Raw genomic sequence first — 25,628 nt, 5'->3', positions numbered from 1 at the left:
ACTTACTACAACAAACAATAGCAAACAGATTTTGGTGTACTATCAACGCTACCAGAAACTGTCAAATATTCTGCTAATAACTCACTTGCAATCTACGGCCGATTGTTTGCGCTGTATCCCTGTTTTGGTGGCCACTCCTTCAACTTTCTAACAAATACATACAAAATGACAACTGCTTATCCGTTTCCATGTCAAACAAAAGCCACACACAAGCACAGCTACGAGCGGGCACCAATCCTATCAACCTCTAGACCATTGTAAAGCTCTCTAATCATCTACAACAATAATTTATGTCGGATTATAGTATCGCGTCACATAAATTAATGTTACCAACTTATTTCGCGACAATTCGTAATCTGGCGACGAGCTCGCATACGGCAATCTGCATTTCCCTCACTTTGCCCTGCGCCGCTTCCCAAAAAAAGCACATTTTTTTAATCACAATTTCAGTGTCTATTTAGCCTCTACTTGGAGGCTGATGCTGACGCCCTGAAGAGGTTAGCAAATCTCGCGGTAATTGTGGAAACAAGCGCACATAAGCACGCACACACATACACAAGCGCTTGCCTCCAGGTATATTTTGGTTTGTTGTTGAAACGTTGTCAGTTTTTTGTTGTTAAATAATAGTTTTATTCTTTTGTCAAAGAGTTGAAAATTTTCACTTGTTAGCATGGTGAAGTTATAAACAGCAGGAGTATACATTGGATGAATGGAAGTAATCTTTCGTTTGGTTGCCAATATGGTTTTACTCTTGAAAGTACGACTTTTATTTGCTGAGATTATTGTAATATATTCCCATTCCATGTATACAAAAATCATCCCGAAAATAATTTCCACAATTCGGCGACCATTCCAATAACTTTTTAGTGAGGAATCAATCATGTGAGTGCAGCGATAGTGTTTACTTCGTCGGTTGAGGCGCATGTTGCGCATGCGCAGGTGATTCTTAATACTTTGGGTTTGTGACGTCAGTACAGTAAGTAAACCAATTGGTTTTCAACACGTAATGTGGTCGATTTGGAGTCACGCATTTTGACCAAGAGACAGCAAAGTAGCGTTGATATTTACTTTGCAAACTGGTGCTCAGAGTTTTGTGACTTTAAGTGGAGTTATGTGTACGTACTACGGTAACGGGCGCCCTTTATAAGTAGAATAGCTTTAACGTAGGCTTGACCAATGGTACGCTCTATGGATAATAATGCGGGTGTGTGAACACATTTGACGCTCAGGCGAGTGGAAAAGTTGAAACCCAACATCGCCGTTTTACTTAGCCTTCGTGCTTTGCATTTTTGTTGTTATTTATAATAAGATTTTCTATTTTCTTGTTTACTACACAGCACATTTTACTGTCATTGTTGAATGCAACAAATCGAGACTTGCTTACCGCCTGCCTGCTTTCAGTCTACAATGCGTGGTATGATTGTCATTTCAGAGGTGTGCGCTTGTACGCCATGGTATGCTTGTGTGTGCGCGCGCCTCACGGAAATTTCAGACAACCAACGTTATTACAGTCAATTTTATTTTATTAATTGCAATTTGCTTTAACTTTTCTCTGCCAATAAAAAAACTCCCAAGCAATGGTCAGCAGCAGCTGCCATCAACCAGCAGACAGCAGCCAGCAGCCAGCAGCAGTGAACGCAGAAGCAACCAGTTGTCAAAAATCATAAAAACGAACTAACTAGCGCAATATACCCACGCCCACGGATTTGTCAGCGCGCATTAAATTCGTAAGTGGAAAACGACAAAATATCTGCACGCTAGATGAGAAGAGCGCGCGGCGCGCAGACTGCATAACAACAATGTCCAATTGGCATTATTAAATTCATATTGACATCCCGTTGACTGCCTGCTGGCATGTGTGCACACAATTGAGTTTATAGGTTCGCACGCGCATGCGTATATGTGTGGGTGTGTTTGTTGTTGCTACAGCAGTGCATCTATGATTTATGTAGTGGCAAACGTGGTGGCCCAAATATGGAACTACTTAGGAAATCTGGACATAACTCGAAAACGCAAACACGCACACGCATATGCCATAAACGCCGAAAGCATTAAACAATTAAAAAAAAGAATAACCAACAACAATAACTAACTGCGTGCCCAAAAAGAGTAAATCGAGCCTGAGAGGTGGATCTACAGAGTGGGTTGGTTGCAGCGCAGATGCGTTTGGTATGAAAAGCGCAATAGCGCACGATACAGCTAAGCGGGCGGTATTAGCTTGAGCTGAAGATGGATTATTTTAGATGAACTTTCAAGGAATTCACTGCTTGATGCATTCGCCTTCTTAGCAATACTGCGAAACCAAAGGCGAGCTATTTGCGAGGAATTAGTCGACATAATTTGGCGTATGGTATGAGACAGTAACCTAAACAGGCTTGTTTTTTTAGACGAACGCGTTGGCATATACTAACACAACATAAAGCGCAGTACGACTATATGTATTAAAATTCATAGGTTTTATAAAATTTACAATCGCGTCTACCGAAAACTCGTAGGTAGTGCACGCGCGTGATATATGCGACATCAAAAGTAAGGGTGCTAGCTTGCTCATTAAAAACTATGCTCTAAGGCCATTGTGAAGCCAACTAAAGAGGATCTTCCTTAAGTCCGTAATGCTCAATCTAACCCCTCATATTTTTGGTGATAAAACGATATCTACCTCATAAGCCATTAGCACTCTACACTCATCAAACTACCGCGTCCTTGCGCATGCGCACTGTCATTGATCGCATGATTCGCCTACATAACTCAGCACCGTAGTACTCACCTGACGCTGGGTTTGTAAATTTCATATTCGTGACACATAAACTCATGCAGAGCAGCGCATCCCATTTATTATCGCGTTTACCTTAAAACTCACTCTTCAACATCCTTTCTGCGCGCTCCAATACTTCCCATTGATATGAGAAATGACTAATGGCCTGCCTGCCCCATAGCCAATTGCACCTGCACCACTCACTTTTTGCTAGCAAATTTTATGAATATTCTTTTAAATTCGCTAATTACGAACTAAATACTTCCAACAGTCCTGCCCACCACTCGCGGCATACGCGCTACTACATTACAACCACAGTCACAAAGAGTGCAAGTTGTAGTTGTTGTTGTTGCCAAAATTCGCTTCTGGCCATTTCTAACGCCATTTATTTTATTGCTATTTTGTCACCTAATGATGTCAGTGAGTTGGAGCGTGAAATCTTTATCACTTAACAGCAAGCGCTTGCGGCTCTAAGTAAAACAAGTAAGGAAGGTTAAGTTCGGGTGTAACCGAACATTACATACTCAGTTGAGAGCTATGGTGACAACATAAGGGAAAATAACCATGTAGGAAAATGAACCGAGGGAAACCCTGGAATGTGTTTGTATGACATGTGTATCAAATGAAAGGCATTAAAGAGTATTTTATGGGGAGTGGGCCATAGTTCTATAGATGGACGCCGTTTCGAGATATCGCCATAAAGGTGGACCAGGGGTGACCCTAGAATTTGTTTGTACAATATGGGTATCAAATTAAAGGTATTAATGAGGGTTTTAAAAGGGAGTGGTGGTAGTTGTATAGGTGGTCGCCTTTTCGAGATATCGCCATAAAGGTGGACCAGGGGTGACTCTAGAATGTGTTTGTACGATATGGGTATCAAATTAAAGGTATTAATGAGGGTTTTAAAAGGGAGTGGTGGTAGTTGTATAGGTGGTCGCCTTTTCGAGATATCGCCATAAAGGTGGACCAGAGGTGACTCTAGAATAAGTTTGTACCATATGGGTATCAAATGAAAGGTGTTAATGAGTATTTTTAAAAGGGCTTGGGGCTTAGTTCTATAGGTGGACGCCTTTTCGAGATATCGCCATAAAGGTGGACCAGGGGTGACTCTAGACTTTGTTTGTACCATATGAGTATGAAATGAAAGGTGTTAATGAGTATTTTTAAAAGGGAGTGGGCCTTCGTTCTATAGGTGGACGCCTTTTCGAGATATCGCCATAAAGGTGGACCAGGGGTGACTCTAGAATGTGTTTGTACGATATGGGTATCAAATTAAAGGTATTAATGAGAGTTTTAAAAGGGAGTAGTGGCAGTTGTATATGTGAAGGCGTTTTCCAGATATCGACCAAAATGTGGACCAGGGTGACCCAGAACATCATCTGTTGGATACCACTAATTTATTTATATATGTAATACCTGCCAAGATTTCAAGGGTTTTTTATTTCGCCCTGCAGAACTTTTTCATTTTCTTCTACTTAATATGGTAGGTGTCACAACCATTTTATAAAGTTTTTTCTAAAGTTATATTTCGCGTCAATAAAACAATCCAATTACCTTACCATGTTTCATCCCTTTTTTCGTATTTGGTATAGAATTATGGCATTTTTTTCATTTTTCGTAATTTTCGATATCGAAAAAGTGGGCGGGTCATAGTCGGATTTCGTTCATTTTTTATACCAAGATAAAGTGCGTTCAGATAAGTACGTGAACTAAGTCCAGTAAAGATATGTCGATTTTTGTTCTAGTTATCGTGTTAATGGCCACGCGGAAGGACAGACGGACGACTGTGTATAAAAACTGGGCGTGGCTTCGACCGATTTCGCACAGAAAACAGTTAACGTCATAAAATCTATGCCCCTACCAAATTTCAAAAAGATTGGTAAATTTTTGTTCGACTTATGGCATTAAAAGTATCCTAGACAAATTAAATGAAAAAGGGTGGAGCCACGCCCATTTTGAAATTTTCTTTTATTTTTGTATTTTGTTGCACCATATCATTACTGGAGTTGAATGTTGACATAATTTACTTATATACTGTAAAGATATTAAATTTTTTGTTAAAATTTTACTTTAAAGTTTTTTTTTTTAAAGTGGGCGTGGTCCTTCTCCGATTTTGCTAATTTTTATTAGGCGTACATATAGTAATAGGAGTAACGTCCCTGCCAAATTTCATCATGATATCTTCAACGAATGACAAATTACAGCGTGCAAAATTTTAAAGTACCTTCTTTTAAAAGTGGGCGGTGCCACGCCCATTATCCAAAATTTTACTAATTTTCTATTCTGCGTCATAAATTCAACTCATTTACCAAGTTTCGTCGCTTTATCTGTATTTGGTAATGAATTATCGCACTTTTTCTGTTTTTCGAAATTTTCGATATCGAAAAAGTGGGCGTGGTTATAGTCCGATATCGTTCATTTTGAAAAGCGATCTGAGATGAGTGCTCAGGAACCTACATACCAAATTTCATCAAGATACCTCAAAATTTACTCAAGTTATCGTGTTAACGGACGGACGGACATGGCTCAATCAAATTTTTTTTCGATCCTGATATATGGAAGTCTATATCTATCTCGATTCCTTTATACCTGTACAATCAACCGTTACCCAGTCAAACTTAATATACTCTGTGAGATCTGCTCAACTGAGTATAAAAAATGCAAAAATTTAAGCGATAAATAAATTTGCAACAAGTTTATTTATAAGCGCCTTTATTAGATACCGTACATGTCTCATGCTACGTGTTTTTGTTTAGTTTTTTTTTTTTGTTGTTGTTTTGTAGCTACCGCTATGCTGCTGACAGCAGCAAAGGCGCATGACAGTTTCGCTGGCACATTCCTCCCATAACTCCTCTATTGCAGATTATTTATCTTCAATGCCTCATAAGCCTCTGATCTGCTAAACGCACGCCACTCACTCCCTTCATTGGTGGGCGATAAATTTCAATGATGATTAATGGACTTTGTTGCTCGGAAGCTACCAACTTATCATATTTCAGATATCGGCATAAATGCATATTTTGCCTTGCTGCCAGGCCGCCAAAGCCTACGCCAGCGTGTAATCCTCTAAGTTGTGGCTCCTACTGTTGCTAAGGGTATTACAACAACTACTGCGCACTTCAGTTTACATATTAAGGGGCTTGATCTTGTGCTTGTAAGGCTGGAGAGGTGCGCGTCGAACAGTGATTTAGCTACGCGCGTTGCCTTGTTAGGCAAAATATTTATTTATGATTTACATATTTAGGGGCACATTAGTACCGACGCGATTTGCGATATGCAATGAGTTTATAGAGTAAGTTGTGAAAAAAATATTGTATTTAAACAGCAAGGACAAAAATTAAAAGGATGCGGGTCGGGTGCACAAGTCAAGGGTTAACGCTATTATTTAATTTGAAAATATTACATGGGAGAAATCTGGCGATAGCACCTTAGGGTATGATAATACTAAAATGATTGTTTTCCAAAAGTTACAAACTGCAAAAGTGACAGAAAACAATTATCGTCTCAGCATTGATCTTCACCATAGGGGGTTTAAAGAGTCAAAACCCATATAAAGAGCCTTGATCATTTAATAAAATATCCATGCAAATTATGAACGATGCGCGCCCCCTTTTGTACAGATATTGAGTTGAGCGCGTACTTCTATTCATATTAATGCGCTCTTCATCCCTCCTTCTCCAGGCGCTTAGGATTGTGGTCATCTGCGCAAGGCTCAAATCGTCTGACAGCTCACTTCACTTTCGTCAAATGGGATGGCCACACCAAAGTGGTTTGGTCACTAATCATGTAGATCTACCAATTTGTGAGCAAAGCTAATCAACACAAATTGGAAGATGTGTTCGGCTTTGATTTCCTCGGAGGATTACCGAGTCAAACACATTGAGGGCATTCAGCATATTCCCTAAAATTCCAAACACTGCAGGAAGCCATATCATGCGACCTGTGCGACTTGCTTACCAATGCAAAGTTCAGTCTGCAAATGACAAGTCAAATAAAACTATCAGGTTCCCTGAAGAAGGCGTCAAAGCATCGAAACGCGTACTATAGAAAAGCACACAATAACTTTGGCTCGTAATATATCGGACATAAAACAGCACAAAAAAACCATATGAACTGTTCCCTTTGTCAAACTTCAAATGGTTGCAATATCAACAATATTGACCTTATGACCATTCTACTTTTCTGAAATGGTCATAAAGTCAACTCGAAAGTAACCATAATGTGAAGGAATATCTTTAGCAACTCTGCCCATTAAAACTACATTCAAAATGTTCAACCGCGGCGCTTCTTTTCCCAGTTTTTATTTCACTCTATTGAAAGAATTTGATTAAAATCTGAGCCGGCAAGATATCTTTGAAATAAGAGGAACCTGTACACCTTCTAATTTATGAAAATAAAAAAAATTTTGCCATGGAACTTGTTTCACCACACAGTGGAAAGAGTGGGGTTTGGATGAACCTAAAAGCAGAACGTCCTTCTCAAACTCTTCAGTATTTATAACCGCGCCAATTACAACCCCTATTCAATCTTTTGGCTGGCATTATGTTTTTGTTTCGGATCTAAGGACCCCAAGAGTCACTAGCACGCCTCAAAAACCACATTGCTGTTCCTGAAGTTTCTAGAATGTAATACTTCCAAGTTAGAGGTGTTCTATAAATTCATAAGTGGTTTGTCTTACGCCAATATTGTACTTCAATTCACTAAAATTTCACTATTGACCCTATTTTCGTTCCCGGAAAGTTCCCTACTCATACCCCAGAGCTCCTTTTTCTGTTGAGGTGATGAAAAGTAGTATTTCTAACACAATGAACAGCCAGAGTGAACATTGTATGTTTTTTTGGATTATCACTTCCAGTATGTTCGACAACAGCGCTAGCTCCTGCTGTTGATTTTGGGATCACGAAGGCAATAAATGTAGTTCCAAATTACTTTAGAGCCTTACATATTAAGAAAGTCGAATATCAAGAACTATTATGACTACTCACTCAGCCAAAGCGAAGATTTTTGTCTCATAGACCACGTCCGGTAGCGCAGTTTCAACTCAGCGCCTCTTCAGTTCCCAGGGCTTCAGTTTCTTTAGAATTACTCGCAATACTTAGCACAAACAAAAGTAACAAACATAAACAATTCATTCTTTATGCCTTGTACTCCACGCAAGCATTTTATTTTCACATTGCATTCGATCTTTCTTACGCGTGTATTTTCCACTTTCCACTTCCTTCCCCCGAAACGCTCAACAGAACAAAAGTGATGTTTGCAATTATTGTGAATCTCTAATCGCACGATCAGTAGAACATTAATATCTGAGAAATGTTAGAGAGCAGTCAGGCGAAAGATAACAAGAAAATATACAACGAATAATGATGAATGGAATGAAACAGACAACGAAATCACAAGAACGTGAAGAGCGGATGGACACACGCTGGGGCGGAAGAAGGAAGCGCAACAAATTGACATGACCGCACTAGATTTGGAATGATGCAATGACGCAACTCAGCTGTTTGGCAGGAATTTATTGGCGTAAGAAAAATGGTGCGGTAGAAAGTGCGCTCCAAACTGCCTGGTTGACTGACTTAAAAGCTGACTAACTGAACTGACAGAGTGGCTGCACCGCTAGACGGTTAAATGTCTAGATAGCAGGATGGCTACACGTTTGGGGCGGCGGGTAGGCCACTTGCCCACCTCATAAGACGCGCTGTATTTAAAAGTAAAACATTGTGCGAATTGTAGATGCAGAAAACAGATTACAACAACAAATAGTCAAACTGGTAAATGATGAAAAATTACAAGTGTGAAAAAACAAGAATTGTTAAATAAAAACAAAAGGAAAAAAAGAAGATTTAAAGGCACTTAGGAAAAGAGAATGAAGTATAAAATCGATGCGAATAAAACGAAAAAAGAAACAATACAAGAACACCGGCCGAACGTTAGCTAACATAAGCGATAATAAGAATTGCGCATAAAGGGACAAGATTACGTCTGCCGATAATTAAAAAAAGAAAACTACATGAGAAAAGACAAGGAAAATGTTTGTATGGAAGCGTAGAAACTGCGGAATGCTCAACAGCTGTGTAAAATTGTTATGCAATGAAAATTTTTAATTAAAAAAAATTATGACTAGATACTCACTATGAACGCGTCAGTACACGATCGTTGAAAAACAGTCACTCAAATTTACAAAACGCCAACAAAGCACGCCTTGAAGTTAATAACTACAATTATCACCCACACGCGCGCTGGAAAGAATGACGTCGACGCGCACGATCACACAAAAGGATTATTTTGTTTTTGCAATACTTTACTGCCCTGGGCGCAACTTTTATGCCTTTTTTATTTGTATTACTACCACAATAATGTCTAATCGCTAAGCAAACAATTGGCGAAAACCTTATTTGCAAAATTCGAACAACAATGTATGTTTTAAACAAACAAAATTTGATATCACATTCCCCTTTTGATAGCACAAAATTTTGCACAATTTTAGCGAGTCACAATTTTGAAAGCGTACTGCACGCGTTTGAGGTGCGCGCACAACTAATCAAGCGTACGAGTCGTGATCACGCATGCAGCCTACCTTAGAAGATATCTAGCGCTGCCAGGCAGAGCGTCGAGCGCGTCGTTGGGCGGGTGTAAAGAAATTAGAAGCCTGAAAAAAAGAGCGCATCGCAGCATACAATTGCAGCAGCAGCGCACGCATCTTTTATGACGCGCTACTCGCGCTCAACTCACCACCGCTACTCCAGGCAAAATTCACCACATCTTTTTTGTTGCTGTAGGCTAAAACATTTATTTCTACTGCAACGTTATGCGTGCACAATACTTAAGCGCGAGCGCTTTGCCCTAATGTGCAATTGTAACAAAACAACAACTGAAACGCTGAGAAAAGCGCCAAGCCAAGCAATAGCAATAGACGTAGGGAAGTTGAATGCACAAGCAAAAACGCGAGTAGGCATCAACCAACACAACGTCGTAACTCAATTCCGTGTTGGTTTGTGTGCTTGTGTAGAGCATCACATGCGTCTTAGTCGGATTTGGTTTGTTTTGTATAGGATTGCATTACCAATAAGACCAATTCCAGATTGCAGCCGTGAACGCAGTTGTTGCAGTTTCATTCTTGTTGTGGCAGCTGCCAGCAGCGCATCAGCACATTGGTGACGACGATGCACTCAAGCTCGGGGTAAAAGGAAGTCTCAATCTCAAGAAAAACAGTGCAACTACATGCAATTCAACTCACTTTGCAGCAGAGAGCGCGCGCGCGTGAAATCAATAAACACGCAATAGTAAGACGCTCATAGAACTGTGCGCTGCTGCAACAACATCCGTACCTTGATGATATGTATTACTTTTTCTATGTTATTGCAGCAGTTTGTAGTTATTTGTTTGTATTGTTGCTAATTTTCATTTCATTGACTCTAACTTTCTGCATAACCCATTGTAATAAAAGCAAATGAATACACCAAAGTTGGGCGAACGTAGCGCAATGAGCCAAATCCTGCTCTTTGCTTAAAAAAGTTAGGTTATTCCTTCATTATTTTGGTGCAGTCAGTCTGGTGAGATTCTGTTACGTTCGCCTCTGCTTTTTACATTGTCTACTACTTTGACTCTTTATACATTGCGATTCTTTGTCAACTCATCGCTTGCCCATCCCTAGCAAAGTCTAATACTGAGTCCGGCGCGTACAGTACATAGAGACACTCGAGTGCTTTGTTGCATCTCGGTAGTCTCATTGTCTGACCATTGAATTGCTGGAAAATACACATATATGTAAGTCAAGGATTAAAGTGAAAATGATTGCCATAAAAGCCGTAGCAACGACAGTTGAGGTTCCGTTCCTTCTCATTCTCTACGACACAGGAATAACTGAATTGTCAAGCACTTACTGGATAGCTGGAAGGAATAAATATTTTAGTTTGGATTGAAGCCACGACTTTTTTTTTTGTTTAAAGCCTCACTGCGAGTCTCTCCGAGTGAAGGACTCTCTTCTTCCATGAAGGGCTACTCACTAAAAACCTAACCTCCCACGACACGTGCAAACCCCCGTAACTGGGACGTACATCGTCAATTTTTTCACAATACAGGCAGCTCGGGTTATCTACTTTGTCCATTCTGTGAAGGTATATGCGGAAGTAACCGTGTCCGGTTAGAAACTGGGTGAAGTAAAAGTCTACCTCTCCGTGTGGTCGCTTCAACCATGGATTCAGTTCAGGCATTACTTCTCTAGTCCACTTTTCTACGGTGCTGTCGCTCCACTGTTCTTGCCTGCATCGAATCGAATGCTCGACTATGATATGTCATATCGAACTCAGTTGGTCTAAATGTTCTACTTATGCCAGTCTCGCAAATGTTTAGTTAAGTTAGTATATACTAGAGTTGTATTCTTCGCTAACGAACCAATTCAAACGACTAATGCATTTCTCGCAAACGACGCTGTTCATTCTACACACAAAGCAAGCTCCTCTCTCCGCGCTAATAGACCGCTGATATGTAGTTTTCCATTATTTTATCCTAGTATTAAATCTTTACAGCGATGTGAATCACCTATCCACAATTCTGGTATTACTATCTTATGCTGTCTTTAGAATATTTCATAATCTGGTTGAGAATTGCAGTTGTATACAAAATCAAATCAAATGAACGAAAAGTTGTGCACAGAAGATGTCGCTTTAACAATAGAAATTAAAAAAAAATGGTATTAGTGAGTACGGGCATATATGTCAACCTAGCGCTTAGCCACTACGAACCCTAGCACTTGATACAAATGCTTCGTAAACTTTTTGTGTTATCGCTTGCGCCACCTAGTTTCCCAGGCATCTTCCTCTAGTTGGTGTATTGCGCTAGCAATCATTTGTGGGAGTTTGGATGGCTTAAGTATCGCGCAAAGTCCTAGGTCGAAGTGGCGCTGTGGTTGCGTGTGCAAATGACAAAAAATCTCACAACTGCATTTCTTCGCAACTGCGTTATTCTTATTTCTGCACCCCCCCCCCCCCCTCTGCCCTCACGCGCTTTTATACACCCACCGCTACCTATTTCGCTGACATTCAGCCACATTACTTACTTCACAAATGCCTGCGTGTTTCACGTTGTTTTTTTATATAAATTTTTAGTAATTGTTGTTGTTGTTGTAGATATGCGTTGCTTGGTGACTTCAAGCACTTAAGCGGATTTTAACAGGAATTTATTGGTGCATGTTGCTGCTGTGCGATAACTTTTTTCATGTTAGTAGATTTTCGATTTTTTTCATACGGCGACGTATGTTTCTTATTGTTGTTGTGTTAATAACAAATTATTACTATCGATCTGCGATTGCGTCTACGAACTAGAGTTTTGTCAAGCGGCGGCATTATTGTCATTGTTTTGGTTAATTTTAAATTTTTTTCTTTCAACAATTTGCGGCAAGTTGTCAGCCACAGCGGCAAATCCGCGCACCTCAATTAACGTGCAACGTGCAACATTTTTCCTTTACATGAAATACCATACAAGCTTCGCTAATGCTCTGAGTCGTTAAGCCGACTGACACGCCACGCCGCATAACAACATGTGCTATTACAGCACCGATATCACCATCCGGCAGCTAGCAGACCTCGGCGGACAGTCATAAGCCGCCGCGTTGTGCAGACGGTGCGTTAATCTCTACGCTGATAAGGCGAACGCGACTTTTAACTTAACAGCAACTGGAACTTCTTTTGTGCTAAGATCACGCTGCATGACTTGCGACTACAAGGCGACGCCCGTTTGCGGTGCCAAATCAACATGAACCACATTCCGTCAGGCAATGCGAAATCAATCAAGTTCTTGATGAGACAACAAACACCGATCAGTCGCATACAGGCAAACAAATGGCTCCAAAAAAGCACTGAAGGTGCACTACTCGCACTGTTGCGACGGTGTAGGTTAGGTTAGGTTAGAGTGGCTGCCTCCGTTGTCCGAGCGGAGACTCACGTAGGCCGTTGTGGCCCGTTGTGCTACCACGCGGGGGCCCCTATTTCCTGTTACCCTACTTTCGAAGAAGAAGAAAGTTTAGACCCCAGTGAGGCTAAACCAGCGCGTTTGCCTAATGAAACGCAAGATGTCGTTTGGGTTTATAGATTCAAGCTGCGCAAGGCACCCAAAAGAGTGTCTGTGGAGGCATTGGTACCTGGTTTTTGACAGTTCGGGACAGTGGCACAGATAGTGCTCAACGCTTTCTATCTCCTCCTCGTCCCTACAGCTGCGGCAGAAGTCATTTGTTGGCAGGCCCATATAGGCACCGTGAGTGCCCATGAGACAGTGACCTTTAAGAAGGACTAGTGGGCTTATAGAGATACGATTTAACAATATCACCGATCGTGATCTCTTTTCATCCAGCTTAGGCCAGATTTGCTTGGATATACTACATGTAGGTTCCCTCTGGCGTTTGACTGATCCGTGAAAAGAGATAGCAGGTGGTATTTGCAAGTGTTTAGAGGAGGGCTGGCCCAAACAGCGGAGGTTCTTGTTTGCAAGTTGGTGCCTTCCCTAGCTAGCTCATCCGCGGCGCAGTTTCCTGAGATGTCACAGTGGCCAGGAACCCATATTATGCTTAGGTTGCAATTTTCAGCTAAAATTGCGACGGTGTAAAGATGAGCGACTGCATTTACTTAGCAACATTCGAATTGATGTGCATTAAGTAATATTAAAATGAGGATGACTGAAACCATAGAGCTGCGCTCACATTAAAACTACGCATCTGTTAAGGATGCAGGAAATTGCTGGTACTACCAACACCGCGGCAACTTAATCAAATGCGCATGCAACATATCAGCTGTTGGGCAGCAGAGTTGGTCTTCTTGCAACAGCGAAACTGTCAACGAAACTCAACCACTTAGCCGTACAGAGGAATCACTTAGCTCCCACCACCTCAACTGACGTCCATCAGCAACTTCTAGATTATCGCAAATTTTGTCGTCTTTCAGTTTTTGATGACTTTATACAGCGTAATGGGTACAGCATACCATTGCAGTTGGAAATTAGGATGTAAGCGTTAGCCGAGGTTTGAATAAAAAACAAATTGAAAGCAGCGTTGTTCAATTAAGATGGATGGGATAAGTGATGTAACTAGTTAACCTTCAACTTGTTCATAGATGGCTCCAATGCAACGTACCCGTCCTGCACAGGCGGCTTAAAGGCCAATAATTACCTCTTAAGTTTCCGGTATATTCCTACTTTTCCTGTTTCGAAAGCTCAAATGATTTCAATCACAAAAGCTTTACTAATGATATGTTTATGGTTCTGTTGGAATCTCCCACGGCCAATGTGATATTTATGGGAGCTACTTATTACTGAAAAATCGCCAAAAGGAATCATTTTTCACTTAAAAGGAGCTCCCTCAGCAACAAAAAGTATATCTTTCAAAGGCCACACTCTGCAGATAATGACAAATATTTTTCTTCTAATGAGGCGTTGGGATCAATTCAAATCTTCGTCGGCGAAAGCGAGTTTCCAAAACCAATGAGGCATCTTATGAAACCCTCTTTGCCCATTGTACTCACAATTTTGCTCACCTTAATGTGTAGCGTGTTAATCTTATCACTTCATCGGCAAACAAAGACCAGCAGCAACTCCTGTAAATTCAATTAAACAAGAAAATCGGCAAAGGCCAAAGTTGTTCACTGCAGCCGCCGGCATTGGTGGGTGTTCAGGGAGCTGTGCAGTCTTATTAACTCTATGTGCAGGTTTTTAAAGTAGGCGGTCTCTTGCGATAACTCGTAATTTGAAAGATAAGAATCAGTGTTAAAAATGGCAAATGGCATTGACGTCGGTAATTACGCACTGAGAGAAATTTCTACTTCATTTTTGAACTAATGCACAATGTAATATACAAAAACCCCTTGATTTTCCGGGGCAGCTCAAATCTGATCAGAGTGGAAATAAGTACACCTATGTCTGAAATGTCTGACCAAAATTGTTCCAGTAATGAATGTTTTACTTTAGGTAAGGCTGGTACTTGGTTAGGCTCAACATTTCGTGTACTTCCCTATCCAGGTAGCTGAGGAAGAATAAGTTAGGTTAGGTTGAACTGGCCGATTTGTGAGGCCTTCGCTTAAGAATTTCATTTTGTTCGCCATAAACATAACCATATCATTATGTCTATCAGCAACTTCCTTTTGTTTTATGGTGGTCGTCCAATTTTGCCATGAACCTGCTTAGGAGCGATACCCGTTGAGATGCCAGTCGCATGTTGAATTTTCGGCCAATATGTGTGTTGAAGGACCAATCTTACGCGTAATTAGTTGACTTCGTTTTCGGGGCTACATTTCCGGAGAAGTTTCCAAAGCCAATTTTTATCAGTATGTGCTTTTTCTGCTGCCAGATAGGATCCGTGCGAGTCTCAAGAGCGAGAATTTATCCCTGTGCAAATCCACATGTGACTTTCATGGTCTTCAGGCTACCTTAAGTTAAGTATTTGAAGATGTTAGCACTAAGATAGCTTTTGATGGGATTTGGAATAGCGGCTCTAAGGCGGCCAGCATTTCTTTTATCTGGCGCCTTTGAAAGCGTGTTTTATTCAATATCAGTAAGAACGTCTGCGAATTCGGCTTAGGAGTATTTTCTAGGCTTTACCTGAGTGAAGGTATTTCCACTTGTCCTATAGCGCATGCAAGATACGGCTTAGGCGTCTTTCAAAAAGTTCTCAGCTATGTATGTCGGGCATGCATAATGGTCCCTTTTGCCTTTGCCAGTTAGCACTGGCTCCGTTCATATGCCTAATGGCTGCTGCTGGGAATTCGCTTAGGTTGCTTATAGCGAAGGGTTTTCAAGCGTGCTGAGGAACTTATTCATAGAATAAAACCTGCTAACCGCATATTTGCTCCCTCCCTATCCAAGAGCAAAATATTGCAAGCAATTTCTGCGAGTGTCATCGAATGATGTCTTCAAGAATTTACAAAGTGTTGTGTCCATGTTATTGGCAACCGAAGTTGTTTCACTCGACGCGATCGGAATGAAAATGCTAATTACAGATGCAAACATGATAAGATAAGAAGAATGCCAAATCGTAGGGTTTTTCATGTACTAACACCAACAATAAAAACAACAAACTGCTAAAATAACAAATGCTAAACAAGACGTGCGACATGGGGACAAGATATCATCGCAGAGAACATGCCACATGGCACATGCCACAAGTGCGCAAACATGCATGCCCACTGGCGTTGGTGAACAAGTGAAAGCAACAAAAACAACAAACTAAAAGTGCTTATGACAATCGAAATAAATAGAACATGTTACATGCAGAATTAAACAGACGAAAAACTCCTAAAGCACTTATGCAGCTTAAGCAAGGCATGCAAGCAGTGAGAAACTGCGGGGACAACATGTGGCGCGCGACAGGCGCATCGAAAACAACAAGTGGTGCCGTAGGGCAAAACGCTGTTGCACATGTAAAAACTTATGTTTTAATTAGGAAAGTGTGAGCGGATAGAATTTCTCGTTGTAAACATGAAAACGCGTTCACGCGCAAACCAAAAACAGAAATCGGGTGGGTGGACAAACAAGCAAATGGGCTGACTGAAATGGAAGAAAAACCAGAATCCTTCAAATAACAAAGTAAAAACCAAAAAATAACGAGCACCAGTTTGAAAGTCCACTCTGAGTGCTGTCAACAAACTACATAAACGATAGTTTGTGATAAAAACGCTAGCAAGTGCTTAACGCGCGCCACTGACAAAGATTGATGCGTCCATTGCGCTTCGTTTTAATTGGATAAGCTTAAAATTTTTGCAAACACATTTCTACAAAATTTACTACATTTAAATAATCTTAAGACGGCAGACGCAATAGCACTGCGCGCGCCTTTTATCGGTCTATGCGCAACAGGAAAATGCGCCTAATTACGCTGGCAAGTAGCAACGCTGGTGCGCTCATAATCAATTAACACAAGTTTTAGAAGCCATTACATAGCGCACTCTGCAGCATATCAATGCAGATTAAAATGCGCGCAATTTAAAGCTTATGTCCCTACAGAGGAATTGCACACGAAATAGCAATGCAATGTATGCAAAACTAACGCGAAATGCGTTAAACAGCGCGCCATGCACAACCAACAAAAGTGCCAGAGGTAGACATGTAGCGCGCGACTTGATAACTCATTTACGGCATGCAGCATTACAATTTTCGTACAACGAATTTATTGATTATTTTCATAATAAATCACCTGCCTACAAGTGTTTATTATGCGCCACAAAACTAACGCTGAAAGTTCAATTTATGTGCAACATTGACGACAGCACTAGTAACATCTCCAACGCCTTCACCACCACCACCGCCGCATCGCTGCTTCAACATCACTGCAGTTATCATTATATCCAACTGTAGCATACAAACATATTATATCTTTTGCTACAACTTTCAAGCAACAAGTTTCTGGTATGCTACATGATCAGCGCACGCTGGCAACGCTTCAATTTTAAATTATTTCGCCGCGGCCGTTACAGCCACCACCTCAACCGCTAACGCAAACATTTTCATCTACGTTCACTATCTTTCACTGGTTGACTTCTTCACTCGTCGTGGTTGTTGTTGTGTACTTTGCCGCTGACATCCAACTGCGCCGCCCGTCAGTCGACGTCAACACAGCCATTTCGATTTAAATGTCCATAAATCAATAGATGAATCGCACAAAACGGGGCAGATCGCAAAAAGACGGCAGCGCGTGAAGTGGCGAATATTGGTAGCGCTCAGAAAATGGAAATGTTAATGTTAAATAGCAAAAATGATTACAAAAAAAGCAAAGAAAAAGAGCGTAACACCACATGCCGCAGCATACGCGCCGTTTTGCAACTTATGCGTCGTCGTACCACTTGTCGTTGTTTTGCTGTAGCATGTTATAGTTGGCGTTAATATTGCTTTTACCCAGCTTAGACTTCCTCTTCATTAAAATCTTGTTTGTGCGTTGCTCATTTCTTCCTCAGCCCATATGTGCGGTTAATGATTTTCCTCCCATACGTTTTATTGCAGCTTGTTTGCTTACCACATTTGCATGTCAAAGCGTTGCGCATCTTCATCTATGCGGGAGATGCGTAATCGGACAGGCGCATTTATTGTATTTTTATGTTTGCTGCTGTTGCGAATTGATTTGATTCGTTGTTAAGGATATTACTTGGTCGTTATTATTAAATTGGTTGAATGCAACAAATCAGCTTTTGGGATTCTTCCTTCTTCTTCTTCGAATAGTCGGGGAGTTCACAAGGGAATTTACACTTTTTTTCTGTATACGTTTACTAATCAAAATTTTAAATCCCCATTTTTAATGTAGATATTTATTTATTAACTAAAAAGTAAAAAAAAAGTAAAAAAAATAAGCAAAATAATAAGCGAGAAAATGTTAATGACAAAATGGGATGACTTTGGTGCAATACAAATTTTTTAGCGAGGATTTAAAATGCGAACTATGGAGACAACTGAAACACAAACAAACTATTTTCTCTCCAAAAATGCGAACAACTTGAAAATGCTGAAAATTTTTTACTTCATAAACTTTAGGTCTCTGATTTCACCGGAAACTAATTAAAGATTTCTTCAAAAGTTTGGCTTTTATTGAACCCACCCACCACACCCAATAGACTATTTAGCCACAGTTTTGATTTCGGCGACCCCTCTGCTTTAAAGCATTCGAGCTTCCGAAATAGTGCGCTTAGGCTTAGTCCAATGGACCTTACTTATACTTCCTAGAAATATTTATCCTCCCTCTCTGGTGCAGAAGGGAGCTTTTTGGATTTCTTCTTCGATCGTCGGGGACTTCACAAGGGAATTTACACTTTTTTTCTGTATACGTTTACTAATCAAAATTTTAAATCCCCATTTTTAATTTAGATTATTTATTTATTAACTAAAAAGTAAAAAAAAGTAAAGAAATAAGCAAAAAAAAAAATAAATTTGATTTTTGAATTTCCCTCATTTTTCCAACGCAATTGTCTTACCGCCACTGTGCCTGGTATTATAGCATAATTTTAAGCTATTGCTAGAGGAACATATAACAGTTGATAGCAGCAGGCAGTTTACATGATAGTTTGTTTGTTTATATGTTTTCTGTTACCCATTCATTGTTTGCATATTAGAATTATACGCTCTCCTTGACTGTATAGATGTTTGTGTATTTGGATTTTGTCTCAATTCACTCCGATTCCGTTTTCGATTTCATTTCCTCTGCTTTGTTGGTGTTTTGTTGTTGTTACCTTCCAAATTGTTTCGAGCATTTGCTCTGGCTGTCATTAAATAAAATACCTATCTTGCCTGTGCTGTTGTCGCCTTCTGTTATGTTCCTTGTTCCTATCTGCGCTTTGTACATTACCTACCTGCTGTGCTCTGTTACCACAATAATGATTAAGCCGGCTACAGAGAAATTATTTGTAGTAAAATTAAATGCGTACAAACGAATTATAACACCACTGTAAGCCAACGACAGCGCCTGAAAGTAGGCGGTGAATAGTTTACAAAGTGACATAAAGCACGTAGCTGGTTGTGAACAGTAGCGCCTCTGGTGGGTTTTGAGGGCCCCATGTCCCCACAACCACCGTATAAGTGCTGAATTGTGCTGGATTCAATCAAATTTATTCTAAAATACTGTAACGAATTTAGGGAAATTGCGCTTATTGGAAACCTTCTGCTAACGTTAACTGATTGGCTATTCTTCAGCTTGCGCTGCTATTATACTCTCTGTTTCCTCGTTCATCCATTTCTCCTAAGCTCTAGTAATTTCGTGGCTGCTTCCTGTTTTTGTTGTTGCGTGATTATTTACTAACAGCCTAGTGATGTCAACATTCGCCACAATACGCAATGACGCTTAGTTTTTTTTTTCGAAACTCGTGTTGCGAAAAAGGAAATTTTGAACACACCTTCTCTGCTTTAGTAAACCGAAGTGCTAAATATTGTAACCATAGGTCGCATCAATTAATTCCCAGAGCTATCTTCAAATAGGCAGAAGGAAGGTTTTTATAGGTTTCCTTAAAATATGAAATAGCGTGTGTTATGTCTGATATTTTGTAAATTGCTTCCCAATCGTGTCATTTACCCATTCCTTATCACGGTATTGATTAAAAGAAAAACCTCTGAGGTATATGAAACTGACTATATATACTTCAGTTTTTATCCGCATTTTGTTTTGGATTATTGATGCTTTAGTTTCTGGTTTCATTCAAGAATTTTTTAATTACTTGTTTGCTTTTCTTTTGTATTTCGTCCTATCTCTGCGGCCGTTTCGAAAACGCCCTTACTCACAAAATTTTTGACGACTGTCATATTCCACAACTTTATTCAAAAAGACCTCTTTCCTAATAAATTTAGAAAATGCCCTATGTCAGCATAAACTAAATAGATTTTGATGTTAGGTGGGACGTTACTAAGATAGGGCGGTCTTAAACCGAGTTCTGAGATAGGGCGTTTTTGAAACAAATCCGCAAACAAGGCGTTTTTGAAACATATTCTCAGATGAGTCGAACTGACATCCAAGATAGATTAATATTCTACTCAGCAGTCAATTTTTATTTATGAAATCTGGTTAACAGGACCCAGAAAATGTCATATGATTTGCAAAATAAACAAAGCATTATAATTATAAATTAATGAAAAAATAATTATCTGTATATGAATGGCTAAATAATTTAATTGATTCTTTTTAAATTATTTAACTATTCAAGATTTTCTAATCATTTATAATTGTTGTTGATGAGATACTTTGTCATATGTACTTATACTTTGAAATATTTTATAGATCATAAGAACTTAGCATATAATTTCCTTTATTTGAATTTCGTGTCAATGTACTGTCATATTTTTTCTACTGCTGATAGTTTGTACGAATTTAATTTGGATTGGATCGTTGGTCGTCAGCCGGACAAACTACAGCAGAATAAACCGTTCGTAACTATTCCGTTTTAAACCGTTTTGCCTTTAATAATTAATTCGGACTTTTAAACGCGTTAAATCTGCTAAATCCGTCCAGCGATTACAATAATAGATATAAGATCAAAATATTTTGAAATATCAAAAAAAAATATGAAGAAAACTTAAGTGAACAAAACCAAATTAAACAATTAAAAATAATCATGATATTGGATTGCTTTCAATTTTAATTATTGTTTTATCTTGTAAAGAAAACTTTACAATTGACAATTGATAAACAAAAATTAAATGATCAAGTTTATTGATACATCCAAAAAATTGAAAATGAGTAGTATATATTTTTTTGTTTTTGATAAGCTATAATAACGCTTCACAACAAAAGTTTTACCGCAAAGTTTCTAATGCTGAAACCACTTTTAATCCGGCATATTTGGGAGCGGATGAGTTCACAAAGTTTGTGAAATGTAAATCGAAACCAAAAGGTCAGATATTGTTAACTTGTGGCAATGTCAAAGTGTCAAAGTGTTAAAGCGAAGCACTGGACAAAGCGTTTTTGTGCGTAAAACTATGTATTTTGGTACCCCTATACTTAGCTCACGCTCTTATTCCTTATTTATGCCCATACGGAAGCCGTTGTTCTTAGTTCACTTTCTGCTTCATTATTCAGCCTCCAACCAAGTAAAGAGAGAACTCCGTTAAACTTCAGACAAATAGTTAAGAGCGGACAATCCCATTTGGAATAATTAAATTCTGAATAATTTAGCGAAATAAGCTAAATCGATTGTTTCTCTAATTATCAACAAAATTTGACATGAAGCCAAATACAAACACAACAAGAAAGTAAAATAAATTTTCGAGCCGTGATTTGTTGTCGTGCGGACAGGCTTTAGAAGAAGTTGTCGAACAAATTTTAACATTTCATCTTCACAACGTGATCTGACACATATCCTCTTGACGTTCCTCAAATTTCCGAAAGAAAAGTGTATTTTTTTTCTACCAACCAACTAAGCGAGCTTTTGCTAGTTATTAGGCGCAGCGATATGAACTCTTCAAGTACGTCAAACATTCCACCAAAACTGGGTAGCTCTAGTTCAAATAAGTACATATGTACGTGCGCATGCCAAATAGATAACGGAAGAATTCGAGCTTAATGGTCTAGTTATCAACTAATTAGCCTGCTCGTGGCCGTGTTACGATTAATATTTACAAAAAAAAATGATGTTAGAATAAACAAAACACAATGGGACTATATTCGGCACATAACTAACACACCTTTCTTGAATAGAGCTGGGCAATAAGTTTATCTGATGTAAGCGACATTTTCGATAAATATCAAGTACGCCGAAACCATTTCGGGACAGTTACAGGATCGCTTCAAAATCATTTTGCGACTGTTTCGGGGCCGCATACTGAAGTTGCCCTAAATGATACCTAACATAATCCGGAAGCGATTCTGCACTTGTCTCGAAATGACTCTGAAGTGATCGAGAAATGTTTACGAAACCGTGGCGAAGTATTCTTAAAATGTTCCAAGGATATACATACAATACAGTTCCGTTCCCTTCTTAGCTTATTGAAGTCTGTCAATGCCAACAAAGGTGACACTTAGCTCCAAATTACTTGATATGTATGCGCATTCCCCACCCCCTTAAGTGAATAGCATGATGTGTCCACTTTTAATGGAATGATCTGGTGTATCCTCTTCTTATGGAAAAAAACGATGAGTCTCTTTTTTTGTGTATGAATCGACGTGTGCTTGCTTTAAGGAAAATGTCACGGGTCCGGTTTCTACTGCCTTTTTTACGCACTTTTACGAATATGTTTAAAAGTTTCGTTTTCATTCGCCGGCCTTTCGTATATGCTACCGATCTTGAGGATTTTTTCAGATATGCGTGTATGCGATATATCTTCGTAGGTATTCAGTGAAATTTTAAGTTACTAGTTCTTAAAATGAGGCCGAAATTACGTTAAACCCTCTTATCTGAAAAATCGGTTGTATGTTCGGTTCCGACAAATGTCTAAACGGAAAGCAAATTTTATCCGCTCACCAAATTTCAACAAGAAGTCTCGATAACTTGGCAGACTAACATGGCTAAATCAATTTTGGTAAATTTATTGATGGATCTAGATCCTCTTCTTCGAGGAACAGTTTGAGATACGAACCAAATTTAATTTTTGTAAAAGGTATACAAATTGTAACAAGAGACTACGCAAATGTGGAAAAATAGGCTTTTAATAATTACGTGATTAAAGAGATCTCACAGCTGAGGATTTTTAATTAAATTTCAAATTTTTTTCCCCGGAAAAGCACTAAATCAATGCAGACTAAATATTTTTTACCCAAAAAAATAATTTTAATTCTTCCAGGAGCTCGACGTTTTTTCGTTTGCATATCTCAGCAGTGGAATATTTCTAGTCTGGTTTGTATCAGTCGAAGTGAATATCTACAATCTGGTTTCGTTGCTTTGGTTCGCGATTACACAGCTTTCATCTATACCCTCTTATCTTGTTTTGGTTAAGCGGGAAAATATGAGATTAGAATTTGTTTATCACAGGTGCTCGAAGCGCAAAAATTGCATCTGGGTAAATAAGGCTCAAAATGTACTTGACTATGCTCAAAGTTAATTGCTATTTCGCGAAAAATCTGCACTCCATGACAACACTTCAAAATTAAACTAAACTAGAGTACAGGTACATACATATACAGCAATGTCAAATGCAATTAAAATAGATCAATGCTTTAAAAAAAAAGTTAAAGGCAAAACAAAAAAAAAATGGAGATGCACTTGAATAACTAAAATAAATTAAATTAATATAAATTACACACTTGAGTGCAAAAAATTAACAATACCTCAATTTACAAACTACAAATAAATTCAAGTGCACAACGAGTGATAGGAAACACGAGGTAAGACAAATACAACAAATGATAAATAATACTTAAAACGCATGTGACGTCGATCATTTACAGTGAAGACTCTACGCTTGATTTGTTGCTGGCGACGATATGACCAGTAATTTCTTTTTATGAAAAGCTGTGAACAGGTAGAGAAAATTAGATTGAAAATGCGGCACACACACCGACATGATCCAAAAAACGTTGGAAAATTATTGAAAAACAAACGATTTGTTACTCAGCTACTGTCTGTTGCGCGACTGTTTAGCCTTAGACCTAAATGATGTACTCAGCTGGCCAAACAAAGGATTCTCACATAAATAAAGCTGACGTTTTTTTTTTCTTTCACGTGTAAACAGCGTGTAATTCAATTTTATTTCTATTATAAATATTGTATTGTTTTTAACTTTGTTTTTGCTTTTAAATCGACACAAATGCCACTTGAATGCCTTTGTGTGGAACAAATTTATGTAGAAACATCAATCAACGCGCTAAATCCATGCTACGAGCTGAGAACGCAAGCGCTGAAATAAAACAAACACAAAAAATAAATAAAAAATAAAGTTGTTAAATTGAAAGCAACAACAACGATAACAACACATCAGCAACATTGTGACGTTAATAGAAACCATGAAAAATTAACAACTTAACTTGTCGCGGTGGAAGAAGAGCCAGCGGCGGAGTAACAAACACCGTAAAACCACCATACAAAACATTATGAACGACAAAATTTTGAACAACGTTAAAACAAATGCAACAACAAAACATAAACTACAAGTTCAAAAAATAAACAAAATTCGCTAAAAAAAATAATCAAAAAAAGTAGTCAGCAATAAATAAAAAAATATGAAAAAATTTTAAGTATAAGCAAAAACTGATATAAGCGCAAAGTGGTAAGCCGAAACCAGTTTCGTGGCTAAACAATGCAAATAGCGGTTTTCGAAGAGCAAATGTAATAAAGCAAATACCTGACAGTTTATTCCAACATTTGATACTTTTTTGTTCTTATACGTTTATTGCGTAAATACTAATTTAAGTAAGGCTAAGAAACATCGTTACGTTGCCTTGCATTGTATGGCGACTGCAACAGACAAGAACATTTTTACAGACCCTTAATTGATTACACGGCGGCCACCGTGGTGTGATGGTAGCGTGCTCCGCCTATTACACCGTATGCCCTGGGTTCAACTCCCGGGCAAAGCAACATCAAAATATTAGAAATAAGATTTTTCAATTAGAAGAAAATTTTTCTAAGCGGGGTCGCCCCTCGGCAGTGTCTGGCAAGCGCTCCGATTGTATTTCTGCCATGAAAAGCTCTCAGTGAAAACTCATCTGCCTTGCAGATGCCGTTCGGAGTCGGCATAAAACATGTAGGTCCCGTCCGGCCAATTTGTAGGGAAAATCAAGAGGAGCACGACGCAAATTGGAAGAGAAGCTCGGCCTTAGATCTCTTCGGAGGTTATCGCGCCTTACATTTATTTTTATTTTTTTTAATTGATTACAATAATATGAGCTCAGTAACAAATCGGTTGCGCTAGAACCGTGATGCCAACAGCGAGTATTGAGGAGGTACATATAATGTGTAAGCTTTAAGCAGATATGACTTTAGTGCAGCGAATAAAAACCCAAAGGCTTTGCTGGTTAGGTCATGCTATGCGAATGGACGAAGACGCTTCGGCCAAGAAAGTATTTCAGTCGATGCCGCAGTTTTGAAGCAAAGACAGGGGGAGACCTATACTAACTTGGGTGACACCGGTGGAGCAAGACTTGCCTCTCTTAGTGCTCCCAGTTGTCGTCAGCTATAACGAAACAGGGATTGTTGGGTTAAGCGCAAATTAAAGATGATAAAGTAATCACTTCACTTTTTCGTTTAGGCCAATACCCACAAGAGATTTAACCACAGAAGATTTTACAACTTATTAAGGAGCAGATAGTTTTTATTGGATTAGAAATAATTGACAACGAATCACTATTGAGAAGAAATGCTACTTTGAACAATTGAAATGTAAAGTCCTCTCTTGACAAACGAAAATCATGCTAATGTCAAACAAACTTATGGTAACATAGAGCGATTAATTAAACCCAACCCAACCTGCTCGAAGCTCGTTGCCGCCTATATTT

At 39.1% G+C, this 25,628-nt stretch overlaps 1 protein-coding gene across 3 annotated transcripts in view; it reads right to left on the bottom strand.

Annotated features, from left to right (window-relative positions):
• The window catches only part of LOC137248485 (inositol-trisphosphate 3-kinase B-like), a 95,360-nt gene extending 86,088 nt beyond the window's left edge, over positions 1 to 9,272 (bottom strand). The window contains exons 1-2 of one of the 3 annotated variants that reach the window (XM_067779420.1): positions 8,885 to 9,272; positions 7,741 to 8,058 (exon numbers count right to left, since the gene is read on the bottom strand). The gene's annotated coding sequence lies outside the window, so the exon portion shown is untranslated. The remainder of the gene's footprint in view (positions 1 to 7,740; positions 8,059 to 8,884) is intronic. The other 2 variants (XM_067779419.1, XM_067779422.1) reach the window with 2 other exon arrangements.
• Positions 9,273 to 25,628: the final 16,356 nt, after the last annotated feature.

This window comes from Eurosta solidaginis, chromosome 4, assembly GCF_040869045.1.
Source record: "Eurosta solidaginis isolate ZX-2024a chromosome 4, ASM4086904v1, whole genome shotgun sequence".
In the NCBI taxonomy this organism is placed as follows: Eukaryota; Metazoa; Arthropoda; class Insecta; order Diptera; family Tephritidae; genus Eurosta; species Eurosta solidaginis.
Note: the sequence above shows the minus strand (reverse complement) of the source record. Positions and strands in the feature narration are given on the sequence as shown.